Genomic DNA, 19,818 nt, shown 5'->3' with positions numbered 1-19,818 from the left:
GTATATTATATCTCAATCCTGGAGATATGCAAGGGGTAAAGAAATCTATGAAGGAAAAAGGTATTAAAGCTAAGGATGTTAAAAATTTACCTCCTATTGAAGAAATACATGGGCTTAATACACCACCACCTCCTAAGGTGGTAGAGGTAAATTCTCTTATGAAGTTTAATGATAGTGATAATCCTCACAATATGCATCCTAGTTAATGCCTTTATGAGTTTGAAAACTACATCAGAAAACAAGATCACTTCAATGCAAATGTTATGAAACAATTGAAGTACAATTCTGATATGATTGCTCGCTTGAGTGACTTGTTATTTAGAATATCAAGTGATGTTAGAGCTGTTGGAAAACCTGCTTCTATGGTTCAAACTCAATTAGAACAAGTTGCTAAATCTCAAAGAGAATTGCTTGATGAAATGAATAATAATATGCATGACTTAGTTGTTAGAGTTGCAACTAGAGGAGGTAAAATGACCGAGGAACCACTTTATCCTGAGGGACACCCTAAAATAATTGAACAAGATTCACAAAGAGCTAACACTAGTGCACCTAGTTCTTATAGAAAGAAATGAAAAAGAAGAATATAGAACTTCACATGCTCCTAGTGAACCTGAAATAGAAAAACCTCCTGACAATGATAATGAAGTTTCTATCTCCGATGCTGAAACTCAATCTGGTAATGACCACTCACCTAGTGATAATGAAAAAGATAATGATGAGGTTCAAGAAGACTCTCAACCAACCAATGATAAAGAACCAGACAATGATATTGAGATAGAACCACCTGTTGATCTTGATAACCCACAACCTAAAATTAAAAAATATGACAAAAGAGACTTTGTTGCTAGAAAACACGGTAAAGAAAGAGAACCGTGGGTTCAGAAACCTATGCCTTTTCCACCTAAGTCAACTAAAAAGAATAATGTGCTAGTCATATTCTTCATGATGTTCTCTTTATGTTTCAATTCTAATCTTTTATGTGAGCATCATTGAAATCATCATGCCTAGCTAGGGGCATTAAACGATAGCGCTTGTTGGGAGGCAACCCAATTTTATTTTTGTTCCTTGATTTTTGCTCCTGTTTAGTAATAAATAATATATCTATCCTCTGTTATTATTTAGGTTTTATGTTTTAATTAGTATTTTTGCCAAGTAGAACCGTTGGAAAGACTTGGGGAAAGTCTTTTTGATCTTGCTGTAAAAAACAGAAACTTTACCGCTCACGAGAATTGCTGACAGTTTTTATTGGAGAGTGCTATTGAGTTAATTCTTTTTGCAGATGATTAATAGACAAATTACTCAGGTCCACCAATTTATTTGAGAATTTTATGAGTTTCAGAAGTATACGTTTGATCCAGATTACTACACACTGTTCTATTTTTGATAGATTCTGTTTTCGATGTGTTGTTTGCTTATTTTGATGAATCTATGAGTAGTATCGGAGGGTATCAACCATAGATAAGTTGGAATACAGTAGATATTACACCAATATGAATTTAGAATGAGTTCACAACAGTACCTAAGTGGTGATTTATTTTCTTATACTAACGGAACTTACGAGTTTTCTGTTAAGTTTTGTGTTGTGAAGTTTTCAAGTTTTGGGTAAAGATTCGATGGACTATGGAATAAGGAGTGGCAAGAGCCTAAGCCTGGGTATTCCCAAGGCACCCCAAGGTAATATTAAAGGACAACCAAGAGCCTAAGCTTGGGAATGCCCCGGAAGGCATCCCCTCTTTCGTCTTCGTTCATCGGTAACTTTACTTGGAGCTATATTTTTATTTACCACATGATATGTGTTTTGCTTGGAGCGTCATTTTATTTAGTTTAGTTTTGCTTTCTGTTTGAACAAAATACCAAGATCTGAAATTCTTAAATGTTAGAGAGTCTTCACATAGTTGCATAATTATTCAACTACTTATTGATCTTCATTTATATCTTTCGGAGTAGTTTGTTGTTGCTCTAGTGCTTCACTTATATCTTTTTAGAGCACGGTGGTGGTTTTATTTTGAAGAAATAGATGAACTCTCGTGCTTCACTTTTATAGTATCTTGAGAGTCTTTAGAACAACATGGTAATTTTCTTTGGTTATGAATTTAGTCCTAATATGATGGGCATCCAAGAGGGGTATAATAAAAACTTTCATATAAAGTGCATTCAATACAATGAGAAGTTTGATACTTGATGATTGTTTTGAGATATGAAGATGGTGATATTAGAGTCATGCTAGTTGAGTAGTTGTGAATTTGAGAAATACTTGTGTTGAAGTTTGTGATTCCCGTAGCATGCACGTATGGTGAACCGTTATGTGACGAAGTCGGAGCATGATTTATTTATTGGTTATCTTCCTTATGAGTGGCGGTCGGGGACGAGCGATGGTCTTTTCCTACCAATCTATCCCCCTAGGAGCATGCACGTAGTACTTTGTTTCGATAACTAATAGATTTTTGCAATAAGTATGTGAGTTCTTTATGACTAATGTTGAGTTCATGGATTATACACACTCTCACCCTTCCACCATTGCTAGCCTCTCTAGTACCGCGCAACTTTCGCCGGTACCATAAACCCACCATATATCTTCCTCAAAACAGCCACCATACCTACCTATCATGGCATTTCCATAGCCATTCTGAGATATATTTCCATGCAAATTTCCACCGTTCCGTTTACTATGACACACTCCATCATTGTCATATTGCTTTGCATGATCATGTAGTTGACATCGTATTTGTTGCAAAGCCACCGTTCATAATTCTTTGATACATGTCACTCATGAGTCATTGCACATCCCGGTACACCGCCATAGGCATTCATATAGAGTCATATCTTGTTCTAAGTATCGAGTTGTAATTAATGAGTTGTAAGTAAATAAAAGTGTGATAATCATCATTATTAGAGCATTGTCCCAGTGAGGAAAGGATGATGGAGACTATGATTCCCCCACAAGTCGGGATGAGACTCCAGACTAAAAAACAGGGGCCATAAAAAATAGAGAAAATGCCCAAATAAAAAATAAAATAAAATAAGAGGCCATAAAAAAGAGAAAAGGCCCAAATAAAAAAATAAAAAATGAGAGAAAAAGAGAGAAGGGGCAATGCTACTATCCTTTTCCACACTTGTGTTTCAAAGTAGCACCATGATCTTCATGATAGAGAGTCTCCTATGTTGTCACTTTCATATACTAGTGGGAATTTTACATTATAGAAGTTGGCTTGTATATTCCAATGATGGGCTTCCTAAAAATGCCCTAGGTCTTCCTGAGCAAGCAAGTTGGATGCACACCCACTAGTTTATTTTGTTGAGCTTTCATACACTTATAGCTCTAGTGCATCCGTTGCATGGCAATCACTACTCACTCACATTGATATCTATTGATGGGCATCTCCATAGCCCATTGATATGCCTAGTTGATGTGAGACTATCTTCTCCATTTTGTCTTCTTCACAACCACCATTCTATTCCACCTATAGTGCTATACCCATGGCTCACGCTCATGTACTGCGTGAAGATTGAAAAAGTTTGAGAACATGAAAAGTATGAAACAATTGCTTGGCTTGTCATCGGGGTTGTGCATGATTTAAATATTTTGTGTGATGAAGATAGAGCATGGCCAGACTATACGATTTTGTAGGGATAGCTTTCTTTAGCCATGTTATTTTGAGAAGACATGATTGCTTAGTTAGTATGCTTGAAGTATTATTATCTTCATGTCAATATTAAACTTTTGTCTTGAATCTTATGGCTCTGAACATTCTTGCCACAATAAAGAGAATTACATGGATAAATATGTTAGGTAGCATTCCACGTCAAAAATTCTGTTTTTATCATTTACCTACTCGAGGACGAGCAGGAATTAAGCTTGGGGATGCTGATACGTCTCCAATGTATCTATAATTTTTGATTGTTCCATGCTATTATATTATCAACCTTGGATGTTTTATATGCTATTTTATATGAGTTTTGGGACTAACCTATTAACCTAGAGCCCAGTGCCAGTTTCTATTTTTTCCTTGTTTTAGGTTTTCAAAGAAAAGAAATATCAAACGGAGTCCAAATGGAATGAAACCTTCAGAAAAGTTATTTTTGGAAAGAAAGCAACACAGGAGACTTGGAGTGCACGTCAGGAGATCAACGAGGAAGCCACGAGCCAGGGGGCGCGCCCACCCCCCTGGGCGCGCCCTCCACCCTTGTGGGGCCCTCGTGGCTCCCCTGATGTATTTCTTCCACCTATATATATATATCCATATACCCTAAAACGATCGGGGAGCAGAATAGATTGGGAGTTCCGCCGCCAGAAGCCTCTATAGCCACCAAAAACCAATCTAGACCCATTCCGGCACCCTGCCGGAGGGGGCAATCCCTCTCCGGTGGCTATCTTCATCATCCCGGTGCTCTCCATGACGAGGAGGGAGTAGTTCTCCCTCGGGGCTGAGGGTATGTACCAGTAGCGATGTGTTTGATCTATCTCTCTCTCTCTCTCATGTTCTTGATTTGGCACGATCTTGCTGTATCGCGAGCTTTGCTATTATAGTTGGATCTTATGATGTTTCTTCCCCTCTACTCTCTTGTAATGGATTGAGTTTCCCCTTCGAAGTTATCTTATCGGATTGAGTCTTTAAATATTTGAGAACACTTGATGTATGTCTTGCCGTGCGTATCTGTGATGACAATGGGATATCACGTGACTCACTTGATGTATGTTTTGGTGATCAACTTGCGGGTTCTGCCCATGAACCTATGCATAGGGGTTGGCACACGTTTTCGTCGTGATTCTCCGATAGAAACTTTGGGGCACTCTTTGACGTTCTATGTGTTGGTTGAATAGATGAATCTGAGATTGTGTGATGCATATCGTATAATCATACCCACGGATACTTGAGGTGACATTGGAGTATCTAGGTGACATTAGGGTTTTGGTTGATTTGTGTCTTAAGGTGTTATTCTAGTACGAACTCTAGGGCTGTTTGTGACACTTATAGGAATAGCCCAGTGGATTGATTGGAAATAATAACTTTGAGGTGGTTTCATACCCTACCATAATCTCTTTGTTTGTTCTCGCTATTAGTGACTTTGGAGTGACTCTTTGTTGCATGTTGAGGGATAGTTATATGATCCAATTATGTTATTATTGTTGAGGGAACTTGCACTAGTGAAAGTATGAACCCTAGGCCTTGTTTCCTAGCATTGCAATACCGTTTATGCTCACTTTTATCATTAGTTACCTTGCTGTTTTTATAATTTCAGATTACAAAAACCTTTATCTACTATCCATATTGCACTTGTATCACCATCTCTTCGCCGAACTAGTGCACCTATACAATTTACCATTGTATTGGGTGTGTTGGGGACACAAGAGACTCTTTGTTATTCGGTTGCAGGGTTGCTTGAGAGAGACCATCTTCATCCTACGCCTCCTATGGATTGATAAACTTTAGGTCATCCACTTGAGGGAAATTTGCTACTGTCCTACAAACCTCTGCACTTGGAGTCCCAACAACGTCTACAAGAAGGTTGTGTAGTAGGCATCAAGCTCTTTTCTGGCGCCGTTGCCGGGGAGGTGAGTGCTTGAAGGTATATCTTTAGGTATTGCAATCGAGTCTTTTTGTTTCTTGTTTTATCACCAGTTTAGTCTATAAAAGAAAACTATAAAAAATGGAATTAAGTTTGCCTCATACGCTTCATCTTTTTAATATCTTTCGTGAGTATGATGGAAAGGAAAATTGTGCCAAAGTGTTAGAAGAAGAATGCATTAAAATGTTTGGCACTAAATCTTTGAATGATGAGCATGACTGCAATGTTGTTAGTATGAACTCCTTGAATATCCATACTACTAATGATGATTGCCCTAGTTATGATGAAAATGTCTCCTATAAACATGTCAATTTTTGTGTAGTGCATTGGGTTTGTAAGTACACACCAAATAGGGAAGATATATATTGCAAGAGGCATAAGTACTTAGAAACTAAATTGTTGCAAGAAAGGCTAGATGATTGTGCTGAAAATTTAAATTTTCTTGGCCGTACTTGTGGACTTTGCAATGAACAGGGTCATTTAGCTATCCGATGCAAATTGTTTCATGATCTAATTGTGTCCAAAAGTTGTGATGACTTGATTTCCCTTGCACATTATAATGAACTCAGTTTGCTTATGGGTTACGAAGAAATGAAACGTATAACTAAGCAGTATTTGCCCGCTATAAACTTCTTGGCTTTGATCTAGAGGAAATTTATATGTATTGTGCGGTGAATTGTGTTGAAAATCCTTATATTGGCAACTACATAAAGAAAAGAAAACAAATAGAAGATGAAGAGAATACGAATGAAAGGGAAGAGGCTTCCCAATACCCTCCTATTATTTCTTATGATGAATCAGGTAACGAGGAGGAGCCTCCTATTCAACCAATCTCATTAATAAGGAGCTCCAAAAAGAGGATTGAACCCACACATGATGTGGTGACGAAGAAGAAAAGAAAAAAGGAACAGAGGTAAAAAGATATCTCTCCCAAATAATGCTGCTCCTATTACTATTGTGCCTCATGAAAATATAATTGTGGAAGATAATGATACTTCTTATGATCTTGAAAATCTTTTTGGCACTTTCTTGGAAGAATATGATAATTGCTATACTGTTGGTGCTATCCATACTATTGATGATGAGAGTGATTATGCTTATGATATGAAAAGGCCCAAGCTTGGGGATGCTATGTTTGAAGAAGATGATGTTTTCGAGAATATCTTTGCTGCAATTAATGTTTGTCCCAAGCTTGGAGATGCTACGTTTAATGAAGATGATATTTTTAGTCTCCCAAGTTTTGATATGCAAATTTATAATGATGATAGCATGCTTCCTACCTATGATGATTATTGTGATGATACATATGCTATAAAAAGTAGTGATGATTATATTTATAAAACGTGTCATGATTATGATTACCCTTTCTCTGGACATTACTCTTTTAATATGGAAACAATTTATAGTATTCGAGTCTCTTATGATGCTCCCACTATTCCGAATGAGAAGAATTTTGCTTATGTGGAGAGTAATAAAAATTCTATGCTTGTAGATTATGAAAAGAATGCTTTAGGTGCTGGATATATTGTTGAATTCATTCATGATGCTACTAAAAATTATTATGAGGGAGGAATATATGCTTGTAGGAATTGCAATAATATCAAGTTTCCTCTCTATGGGCTTAAAATTTTGAAGTTATGCTTGTTTTATCTTCCTATGCAAGTTGATTCTTGTTCCCACAAGTTGTTTGCTCACAAAATCCCTATGCATAGGAAGTGGGTTAGAATTAAATGTGCTAGTCATATTCTTCATGATGCTCTCTTTATGTTTCAATTCTAATCTTTTATGTGAGCATCATTGAAATCATCATGCCTAGCTAGGGGCGTTAAATGATAGCGCTTGTTGGGAGGCAACCCAATTTTATTTTTGTTCCTCGCTTTTTTCTCCTGTTATTAATAAATAATTTATCTATCCTCTGTTATTATTGAGGTTTTATGTTTTAATTAGTGTTTGTGCCAAGTAGAACCGTTGGGAAGACTTGGGGAAAGTCTTTTTGATCTTGCTATAAAAAACAGAAACTTTAGCGCTCACGAGAATTGCTGCCAGTTTTTATTGGAGAGTGCTATTGAGTTAATTCTTTTTGAAGATTATTAATAGACAAATTACTAAGGTCCAACAATTTATTTGATAACTTTATGTGTAACGTCCGGATAATCGTGCTACAGTAATCCAACGCTATTCATGCCACATCACCACGGTTACTGTTGATAATCTACCGTTAGTCCAAAACCGAGTCAAATTCAAAAATTAAACTAAAGTTAAATTATAAAAGTTTTCAAAAGTTAAAATAAAAATGTTCGGGCAGTTCCATAATTTGCATATTTAATTATGGTATAGTAAACATATTTTTATAAAGTGCCTAAGCGCTTTAAACTAATTAAAACAGTAAAAGAAAATAAATAAAAGGAAAAAGGAAAAGGAACAAAACAGAAAGCAAAAATAAAATAAAAGAACCCCAGGCCCCTTGGGCTTCGGCCCACCAGGCCACAGCCGGTCAGGCCACCGGCCCAACTGGGCAAAGGCCCAGCCGGCCACCCCCCCATTCCCCATATCCCCCACGACCCAAACCCTAACCCAACCCGTCGCCCCACTCGCCCCCCACTCATTCTCCCCCCTCCTCCCCGATCCAGATCGGATCGAGGGGAACGAGCCCCCCCCCCCCGATGCCGTGCCCCTCGACGTCGCCGCCTGGAGACCGCACCGCCTCGCCGGACTTCTCCGCTGGCATGCTTCCCCACCGCGCGTTGTCCCCATCCCCTCCCCGCGCCCCGTTGCCCCGTCCCCTACGACCCCAGTGAGCACGCGCATCGCTCCCTCCCTCTCCCTCGCGCGCTCGCGCTCGTCGCCACAACCCCCGCGTGCGCGCTCACTGCTTCACCGCGTGCCCTGGTATCCACCTCCGTGCACGCCCGCACCATCTCCGGCCGCGCTCCCGCGCCCTTCCTCTCTCTCCCTCGCCCGCGACGGCGCAGGCCTCGCCGTGCGCCGCGTGTGCCCCGCCTCGCCCCTCTCTGTCGCGGCCACAGCCGCGCCCCGCGCCCTCCCTGTGTGCCCACCTGCCCCGTCGTGGCCTCGTCCCCTCGCTGCCGGCCTCGCTTTCCCCTGCCCCACTCGCCTACACCTTTTACCCGCTGCTGCCACACGCGGCTCCTCCGCCGGCCCCGCGCTAGTGCTGCACGCCTGCGGCCGCGCCGCGCTGCCCTCGGCGCCGACCATCGCCCCGCCTCGCCCCATGCCGCAGCTGCTGCTTCCTGCACGTGCCCGCTACGCACGAGCGCGCCGCCTTGCTCCCTTTGCCGCCTGCGCCACGCAAGCCGCCGCCCCTGCATCACCTCTGCCGGCTGCGGCCGTCCGGCGAGCCGTGCCACTGTCCGCGCGCCCGGACCCGATGACCCAGCGCCCACTACTCCGCTCGGGTTGCGCCCGCACCCCCTGCACACGACGCCCGTCGTCCGCTGCGCCCGCTCGGGCAGTGCCCACGCCCGGTGCCCGTTAACCCCACAACCACTAAGGCCCGCAGGCCCTATGACATGTGGGGCCCCACCCCAGAACTTATTTAAAAAAATAAAAATAAAAATAAAAATAAAAATAAATAATTGATTAATTAAAGAATTAATTAACTTAATTAAGTTTGATTAACTAAACTAAAACAACTAATTAAGCCTAACTAATTAACCTAAACCCTAATTAACTAAAACAGTCAATGACAGGGGGGTCCCACCCGTGTTGACTAGTCAAACGTTGACTGGTCAACTGGGTCCCTCTGGCCCACCTGTCAGTCACTGGGTACACTTTTGTGTACACTGTGCTGGGTGCGCCTAGCAATTTAGCAATTATTTTTGAATTAAAAATAATTCCAGGAATTAATAAAATCTTTAGAAAATCATATCTTTTAATCCGTAACTCGGATTAAATTATTTTCAACATGAAAGTTGCTCAGAACGACGAGACGAATCCGGATACGCAGCCCGTTCATCTGCCACGCATCCTTAGCATAGCGAACACGCAACTTTCCCCCTCCGGTTCGTCTGCCCAAAAACGCGAAACACCAGGGATACTTTCCCGGATGTTTCCCCCCTTCACCAGTACCACCTCGTACCGCGTTAGGGCACACCTAGCATCACGCTTTGTCATGTCATGCATCGTCATGCATTTGTTTGCATTATATTTATTGTTTCTTCCCCCTCTTCTCTCGCTAGACACCGAGACCGATGCCGCTGCTACCCAGTACGACTACGGTGTTGACGACCCCTCTCTCTTGCCAGAGCAACCAGGCAAGCCCCCCCTTGATCACCAGATATCGCCTACTCTTCTCTATACTGCTTGCATTAGAGTAGTGTAGCATGTTACTGCTTTCCGTTAATCCTATCCTGATGCATAGCCTGTCCTTACTACTACTGTTGTTACCTTTACCTGCAATCCTAATGCTTAGTATAGGATGCTAGATTACCATCAGTGGCCCTACATTCTTGTCCGTCTGCCATGCTATACTATCGGGCCATGATCACTCGGGAGGTGATCACGGGTATATACTATATACTTTATACATGATACATGTGATGACTAAAGTCGGGTTGGCTCGAGGAGTACCCACGGTTGATTCACGAATTGGGGGCTGGAAGGACATACTTTTGTTGGTGAACGTTGCAGAAAACAAAAAATTTCCTACGGTTTCACCAAGATCCATCTATGAGTTCATCTAGCAACGAGTGATCGGATTGCATCTACATACCTTTGTAGATCATGCGCGGAAGCGTTCAAAGAACGGGGATGAGGAAGTCGTACTCGACGTGATCCAAATCACCGGAGATCCTAGCGCCGAACGGACGGCACCTCCGTGTTCAACACACGTACGGTCAGCGTGATGTCTCCTCCTTCTTGATCCAGCAAGGGGGGAGGAGAGGTTGATGAAGATCCAGCAGCACGACGGTGTGGTGGTGGATGCAGGGCGTCACTGCAGCAGGGCTTCGCCGTTATACTGCGAGAGGGAGAGGTGTAGCAGGGGAGAGGGAGGCGCCAAGACTCAAGGGTGCGGCTGCCCCCTCTCCCCCCCCTTTATATAGGCCCCCTAGGGGGGTGCGCCGGCCCTAGGATATGGGAACTCCTAGGAGGGGCGGCGGCCAAGGGGTGGAGTGCCCCCCAAGCCAGGTGGGGCACCCCCCACCCTAGGGTTCCCAACCCTAGGCGCATGGGGTGGGCCAAGGAGGGCGCACCAGCCCACTATGGGCTGGTTCCCCTCCCCACTTTGGCCCATGGGGCCCTCCGGGATGGGTGGCCCCACCCGGTGGACCCCCGGGACCCTTCCGGTGGTCCCGGTACAATACCGGTGACCCCCGAAACTCTCCCGATGGCCGAAACTACACTTCCTATATATAATTCTTCACCTCTGGACCATTCCGGAACTCCTCGTGACGTCCAGGATATCATACGGGACTCCGAACAACTTTCGGGTTACTGCATATTCATATCTCTACAACCCTAGCATCACCGAACCTTAAGTGTGTAGACCCTACGGGTTCGGGAGACATGTAGACATGACCGAGACGGCTCTCCGGTCAATAACCAACATCGGGATCTGGATACCCATGTTGGCTCCCACATGCTCCTCGATGATCTCATCGGATGAACCACGATGTCGAGGATTCAAGCAACCCCGTATACAATTCCCTTTGTCAATCGGTACGTTACTTGCCCGAGATTCGATCGTCGGTATCCCAATACCTCGTTCAATCTCGTTACCGGCAAGTCACTTTACTCGTACCGTAATGCATGATCCCATGACCATACACTTGGTCACTTTGAGCTCACCCGAGTGGGCCCAGACATACCTCTCCGTCATACGGAGTGACAAATCCCAGTCTTGATCCGTGTCAACCCAATAGACACTTTCGGAGATACCCGTAGTACACCTTTATAGTCACCCAGTTACGTTGTGACGTTTGGTATACCCAGAGCACTCCTACGGTATCCGGGAGTTACACGATCTCATGGTCTAAGGAAAAGATACTTAACATTGGAAAAACTCTAGCAAACGAACTATACGATCTTGTGCTATGTTTAGGATTGGGTCTTGTCCATCACATCATTCTCCTAATGATGTGATCTCGTTATCAATGACATCCCCATGTCCATAGCCAGGAAACCATGACTATCTGTTGATCAACGAGCTAGTCAACTAGAGGCTCACTAGGGACACATTGTGGTCTATGTATTCACACATGTATTACGATTTCCGGATAATACAATTAAAGCATGAACAATAGACAATTATCATGAACAAGGAAATATAATAATCATTTCATTATTGCCTCTAGGGCATATTTCCAACAGTCTCCCACTTGCACTAGAGTCAATCATCTAGCTACATTGTGATGAATCGAACACCCATGGAATTCTGGTGTTGATCATGTTTTGCTCTAGGGAGAGGTTTAGTCAACGGATCTGCTACATTCAGGTCCGTGTGTACTTTACAAATCTCTATGTCTCCATTTTGAACACTTTCACGAATGGAGTTGAAGCGACGCTTGATATGCCTGGTCTTCCTGTGAAACCTGGGCTCCTTGGCAAGGGCAATAGCTCCAGTGTTGTCACAGAAGAGAGTCATCGGTCCCGACGCATTGGGTATGACTCCTAGGTCGGTAATGAACTCCTTCACCCAGACTGCTTCGTGTGCTGCCTCCGAGACTGCCATGTACTCCGCTTCACATGTAGATCCCGCCACAACACTTTGCTTGCAACTGCACCAGCTTACTGCCCCACCATTCAAAATATACACGTATCCGGTTTGTGACTTAGAGTCATCCAGATCTGTGTCGAAGCTAGCGTCGACGTAACCCTTTACGACGAGCTCTTCGTCACCTCCATAAACGAGAAACATTTTCTTAGTCCTTTTCAGGTACTTCAGGATATTCTTGACCGTTGTCCAGTGTTCCTTGCCGGGATTACTTTGGTACCTACCTACCAAACTTACGGCAAGGTTTACATTAGGTCTGGTACATAGCATGGCATACATAATAGAACCTATGGCTGAGGCATAGGGGATGACACTCATCTCTTCTATATCTTCTGTCGTGGTCGGACATTGAGCTGAGCTCAATTTCACACCTTGCAACACAGGCAAGAACCCCTTCTTAGACTGATCCATATTGAACTTCTTCAATATCTTATCAAGGTATGTGCTTTGTGAAAGACCTATGAGGCGTCTTGATCTATCTCTATAGATCTTGATGCCTAATATATAAGCAGATTCTCCAAGGTCCTTCATTGAAAAACTCTTATTCAAGTAGGCCTTAATGCTGTCCAAAAGCTCTATATCATTTCCCATCAAAAGTATGTCATCTACATATAATATGAGAAATGCCACAGAGCTCCCACTCACTTTCTTGTAAACGCAGGCTTCTCCATAAGTCTGCATAAACCCAAACGCTTTGATCATCTCATCAAAGCGAATGTTCCAACTCCGAGATGCTTGCACCAGTCCATAAATCGAGCGTTGGAGCTTGCACACCTTGTCATATCTTGTTCTAAGTATCGAGTTGTAATTCATGAGTTGTAAGTAAATAAAAGTGTGATGATCATCATTATTAGAGCATTGTCCCAGTGAGGAAATGATGATGGAGACTATGATTACCCCACAAGTTGGGATGAGACTCCGGACTAAAAAAAGAGGCCATAAAAAGAGAGAAAAGTCCCAAATAAAAAATAAAATAAAAAACGAGGCCATAAAAAAAAGAGAAAAGGCCCAAATAAAAAAATAAAAAAATGAGAGAAAAAGAGAGAAGGGGCAATTCTACTATCCTTTTACCACACTTGTGCTTCAAAGTAGCAGCATGATCTTCATGATAGAGAGTCTCCTATATTGTCACTTTTATATACTAGTGGGAATTTTACATTATAGAAGTTGGCTTGTATATTCCAATGATGGGCTTCCTAAAAATGCCCTAGGTCTTCGTGAGCAAGCAAGTTGGATGCACGTCCACTAGTTTCTTTTGTTGAGCTTTTATACACTTATAGCTCTAGTGCATCCGTTGCATGGCAATCCCTACTCACTCACATTGATATCTATTGATGGGCATCTCCATAGCCCATTAATACGCCTAGTTGATGTGAGACTATTTTCTCCTTTTTGTCTTCTCCACAACCACCATTCTATCTCTCCCTAATAATAAAGCACAGATTGAGTCTCCGGATTCACCGTCGCGGCGTTTTTTCATAAAAGTCCTTATAGTTTTTGGCAATGAACCCGTAGTCCTGACGTCTAAGTGGAAAAAAACGATTCGATTTTTACTCCTCGCCCCCGTCTCCTTCTTCGACCCACACACGAACGTGGGTTCGAGCCGCCGGCCCTCCAGCTTGCCCGCCCCTCTTCCCCGTCTTCTCCCCCCACCTCTACTCCCCCAGGCCATACCGTGGTGGATGACATGCCCGCCGACGCTCCATCCTCCCCTCTTCTCCATCTTTCCCCTAGCCATCTCCCTCCTCCCTCCCTGTTTCGCCCCCACCCCTACTCGGATCTGGTCTGGAATTTGGCGCCGGCGACTTGGAGGCGGAGGACACTCGAGCGCTCCTTCTGGATCGGGTCAACACGGCTTCGCCGCTCGATGCGGAACGACGGGGGCGGCTAGATCGGCGGCGGCGGCTGGAGCATGCAGAACGACGACGGCGGCTGGAGTTGGGGATTGCCATCCCTGTGAGGAGCGCGTCTCGCCGGCCGCGGCTTCACTGGGAGGAGCGCAGCTGCGTAGTCCGTCGCTCGCACCGCTGCTTCACCGGTTAGGAGCATCAGCTACGGCGCTTGCCATCCCCGTGGTCACCGCTGCTGCTGCAAACGCTGGTGATGGAGAATCGCTCCTTGGTTTTTGTTGCTGCCAGATCCTCAATCGCTACCTCGATCTTGCCATCACCAGCCCATCAAGGGCTCCAATATCCTCAGGTATCCACCAGAAAAATAAGGAAAAAGCTCAAGTTCTGACTCATGTGTTTCTAGATTAAAAAACAAGAAGCTCTAGCCCATGTGGTTGAGGTTGTCTCTTATCTTATTTGCTTAGCGTATTTATATTTCATCAGGATGCAAGTTGCTACTTGAGTGTTAGAATTTGTGAAATACCGATTTTCTCTTGGCCCCAACGACATTGCTTGGCTCCACTCAAAATGCCAGTTGTTAGAAGTAATATGTTCTTCCTTTTCCCCGAAGAAGATTTATACAATCTGATCATCTATACATTGGACAGATAAACAATAGAAAGAGAACTCAATCTGATATGCTTTTGTTCAGGTCCAGATATAGAAACCATAGATTGGTAAATGCATCTAAATTCTAAATTAAATTATGCTTAATGTGAGAGGAAAGCAAGATTTCCTTACAGTACTGATGGTTAATGACAGAAGCATATCAAGTATAACAGTGAAATTGCAGTACTGTTGTTCGTCGCGTTGTTCAGTTAAAGGTTAATATCTCCAAACTTCATTTTCTCTTTTTGTAGAAGCTCTCGCCTAACAACTTATTTTCTAGGACTGTTAGTCTTTGTTTAACAAATTTGAATCTTGATGTGGCTAAACGGTGAATAAATTCTACTGTAAACATTAGTGTGTATGTCGCTCTTTTCTTCCTACAAAAAATAGTCCGCTCATTAAACTTAAATGCAATATCAATTCACTCCGAAGAGGCTTATCCCCTTTCACTAACTACCTATTCCTTTGACCTGTCAAACAATCAAAAGGATCCCTTTAAATTGGTTCTAAATGTTTATGCAGCATCAGTGTTATAAGGTACCAGAAAACATGTGGAGAGAATACTTCGTTCCGTTGTGAAAACAATAGCTGTACTCTTCTAGGTTTTGTTAGATCAATTGGCTACTTTGACGGATTCTTGTGTGGACGTGATGGGCAGGTACTTCGCCCTCTTCCTCATCCTTCCTGTACTCCCCCTATATCTTATTTGCACACTCCCAACCCATTTTTTTTGCCTTATTTGCACATTTGTTATAACAGCAATGTGACATTATGGTATGATATTTGCAATCATCCACTTAAATGGCACCTTCAGTTCCAAAGAAAATAGATGTATTTGACTCTTTTTGTTTACATCCATCATGCCAACAATGATTAGAGGAAATCGGTAGTGATAACATGATTTGTTGACTTACTTGGGCTTGGTACAGCGCTGCCGTATAGAGACACTATGCGATGCTAGATTTGGTATGATGCGATGCCAGCTGTGAATCTGGGAGTGAAGGAGGTCACGATGGAGTGGCTCCTTCTCCATCATGGTTTGTAGCACTCGATACCCATGCAATTAATTAATACTCAATTTTCTAGCACTCGATACATCATGGTATACTTAAGAGACACATTTCTCCCTTTCCATCCCTATAGAGTTGATTTGGTTTTTTTAGCATCTCCCAGTAAATATAAGTCCGTTGTTTTCATTTTCATTGGTACTCCCTCCGTCCGAAAAAAGCTTGTCTCCATTGAAACAAAGGACTGAATCTGACAGTTCTACAAATTCAAACCTTTGAGCCTAGCTATTCCAAGATGCATATTATTTAGTATGTCACTTCATACATCATGATTGCTGCTGCAATTTATATACTTGACATATAAACTTTCATAATCCTACTGGAAGCTGTGTTTCCCTGCTTCATACACCTTTTTGTTGGGCAATGCTGCCAGTTAAAACATTGACTGCAACTTGCTCTGGCGGATGTCTCAACTATGTAGCGAAATGAAATGATTTGAATACAAATATTACAAGTCCTATTTTTTTTACTTGGATGGGTTCATGTTACTAATTGTTTGGTAGATTGCGGTTGCCAATTTTCTATGATATTGTAATGGCCACAATTCCATTTGGTTACTTACAGATCTGAACTATAACATAGTGCACACATTAGTTGGAGAAGGAACTGCCTTCCAAGCTTATAAATGATTTCGTCTTACAGGCCAGCCAAAAAATCTTCAACCCTCATTGTATAATGAAATTATACATCTGCAACTCTCATTGCAAGTAAATTATAATTCTTCAGCGCTCATTGTATAAGTATAACCATGTGATTTGGAATGATTGATAATCCATATATCCCACACTTATATTAAGTTTGTTCAGTGAGAATGTGAGATACAAGTACAACTTTAATACAAAGTTGTACGAAGTTAGGGATAGCAGAGTATTCCAGTATTCATGTTGAAAGCTATGTTAAATCCTAAATTTTGTATGCTTCTGAAATGAAGGTGAGCAATAGCATCTTGCATTAACAGAAGAAATTATGTTTCCATATTTTCATTTTAATGTTTTCTATGTGTTTTAATTTTATGCTTGAGTTTATTTATTTTTCATTCTTTTACTTTAATCCACAACCCAACTGGGCATACATAGTATCTTACCTGTCCCATAAAAGGTTCTTGCTGAAAGCATAATTTTTCTTCATGTTGAACATAATTGAGGAGAGATTAATCAAATAATCCTTTTTATTTTAGGTCATGCTTATTGGGTTATGAGTGTGATGTTTTTTCCCGTTGCAACGCACGAGCAGTTTTCCTTTTATTTAATAATAAACCAGCGATTGCTTCTGGTCGTTTCTCATCGGGCTTTTTTGCAAAAAAGTATCCCCGTTTCTGATAAATTGACCCGCAGCCCAACTTAAAGTGTGGATAATGTTCCGTTTTTTGCAAAAAAAAAACCCTGCCACCACAGCCCGTACGAGAACACGAGCGTTACCTCCGCGGCCGCGCCCCATCTCTCCACTATCGTGCCCCCGTCCCTCTGCTCGCCGCCGCGCGCACCGTCCCTCTGCTAGCCGCCTTGAACCATCCCTCCACCGCCGCGCCCCCGTCCATCCTCTCCTCGGTGCCCGTCCTCGCTCCACCGTCGCCGAATCTGGACGAGATCGGGAGAATCCGCCTCATCTCGCGCAGCTGCTCGTCGGCCATGCGGGGAGGACGAACGAGCTGCTCATCGGCGTCCGTCCCACAGCCCCGCTGAAGAAGGCGCCCAGCCCCCTCGACAGCGCACTCCTCCTACTTGCCGCCCGGTATACCTTCCCTACTCTCCAGCCCTTGGATCCCACTCCCCCTATCGTAATATTCTAATTTCGAGGCAAACATATGTTTGATGAAATTTGACTATAGAATTGTTTTCTGTACTGCTATCGTGTTACGTCGTCAATTCAGGATGTGTAGAAGATGTTGTCCTGGGTCTATAGAGGATGCGGTGCGTGGCTGCTTGTGTGTATGCATATATGTTAATTGGTGGCTGGTGTGTGTGTGTGTGTTCAGGGTGCAAACAATGACAGCGAGTAGGCGGCAAGTATACTGCGCCGAGAAGCGATACAGGGGCATGAAGCAAGCGAGCAGGCATGCGCGGCGACCTGCTACTGCAGTAATAGTAGCCTTGACGGAGCACCAGGGCCGGCTCGACAGGGCATGCCACCCGCCGGTAGACACCTGGTTGTGTGAGACGGAGATGAACCCCCCCCCCCCCCCCCCCCCCCCCCCCCCCCCCCCCCCCCCCCCCCCCCCCCCCCCCCCGGTCGTCGCCTCTGCAGCCTGGACAGAGCTCCGCCGGTGCTGGGGATGAACCCTGCGCCTGTGATGGTGATGACGCTCTCCATTCTTCAGAGATGTGGCCCTGTCATTGTTGGCTGTTGAATTTGCGATGTAGTCCGTCCCTATGTCGGTGTATTAACCACTTCGCCCTCCCGCACAATGAGCAGAACAGAGCAGCGTCTGCAATTTACCCATTGATTTCTTGAAGTGATTCAAACCTAGGAAGCCTGCTAATTGTGCAAGCAACAGGGTAACAAGTTTCAGTTTTCTTACTAATGCACCTCAATTTGCAAGGTTAGAACAATGTCAGTTTACTTTATGTTGGTTTTCTAATTTCTACATATTCCCTCAAGCAAATCTAATTATCTAGGTAGTACGGAAAGCAGGCAAATTATGTAACTATTTGGGTGTATTCATGTCAGATTGAGGAGAAAGAATTATTTTATTCACCATCCTATTTTTTATCTATATGATGATCACTTTTTCCATCTTGTGATCATCTTTGCTCCAGTTGTGCGAATACTTTGTTTGCACTTTAGTGGGACTGAAATTTTCCTGCTACCATGAGTCATGGTAGTAGGCTGCTGCGGCAAAAAACTGGTAAGCCCCCTAAGGGAAGAAATTTGAAGAAAGTCTCATCCTGCTTACCATGTTTTATCTTAAAATATTGGCTTGATTTTTTTCTGTGTAACCTATATCTCTGCATGGTTACTTTCTCCAGACATGCTTTAGCTGCAGCATTGGTCAAGTGGCTTGACATACCTCACATGAGTCATCGCCAAATGGCCCTTTTCTGAAATTCATTCTCTTATGCACTGAGAGAGGAGTTACTCCATGACAGTATGTATACATACAAATGCAAGCAATGGAGAAACTCATGCAGATGATGACTAAATAATTTTTTTAATTTTCCAACCCGAATTGGCTACAGAGGTTGGGAAAAGAGGAGTCCAGGCTCTGATGAACACATGTTCTTTCGCAGGTGACTAATAGTTGGCACCTCTGTCTTTACATTACATCAGGCCAGCACTACAAAGCCCATGTATGCCTCTGCCTGCCTGCTCAATGGATGATCCGATCACAAAAAGTGGATAAAAATACTCATCAGTTTGTCAAAATACATGTTTGTTATCTTAGGAATGAGTATAGCTGTCACCAGAGTACAAGCAAATATTTCAATTTTTCCATGAAGCAAACTTATGTTATGATTATCACATTTTGATCTTGGAGTAATGATTGACGAAACTAGATGGTTACTGCAGTCTGCACCAGTCCAGTATTTCTAATTACAAGTTTGAGCTCCATAGGGATAATCTGATTAGTGTATCACAAGCTTTTTGTTTCTAATTGTGCAAATTCTATAGTTATTTTAGTGTTTTGCAGAATGCATAGATTTTCCATAACAGAAAGAAGTGGAAATTGGTGATTGAATGTCAAATGGCAGTGATTTTATATCAATGTGTGGGAGGTTGATGAAAGATTGCATGCAGAGTATACCAGTGAAAAACATCATTTATTTAGATGAGCTATTACCAAAGCAGATATACTATATTTCTAGCTGAAGTTAACATTGCTAAAATATTTCACTGGGCAGCAACTTGAGGGCAAGCAACATACATATAAGCCTATTCTGAAATGTTTGGAAATATTGAAGCTTCAGCACCGCGCTCCCTTCTGTTGCTTGAGGGGTTGATCACCAGCATA

At 42.9% G+C, this 19,818-nt stretch overlaps 1 long non-coding RNA gene across 1 annotated transcript; it reads left to right on the top strand.

Annotated features, from left to right (window-relative positions):
- The first annotated feature begins 13,866 nt into the window (after nucleotides 1-13,866).
- LOC125551736 lies at nucleotides 13,867-19,481 on the top strand. The gene is made up of 2 exons (XR_007303083.1): nucleotides 13,867-17,600; nucleotides 17,845-19,481. It is a non-coding gene; the product is annotated as an uncharacterized LOC125551736 (long non-coding RNA).
- Nucleotides 19,482-19,818: the final 337 nt, after the last annotated feature.

This window comes from Triticum urartu, chromosome 4, assembly GCF_003073215.2.
Source record: "Triticum urartu cultivar G1812 chromosome 4, Tu2.1, whole genome shotgun sequence".
NCBI lineage: Eukaryota > Viridiplantae > Streptophyta > Magnoliopsida > Poales > Poaceae > Triticum > Triticum urartu.
The sequence above is the reverse complement of the archived record's forward strand: the minus strand, read 5'-3'. Positions and strand labels throughout refer to the sequence as shown.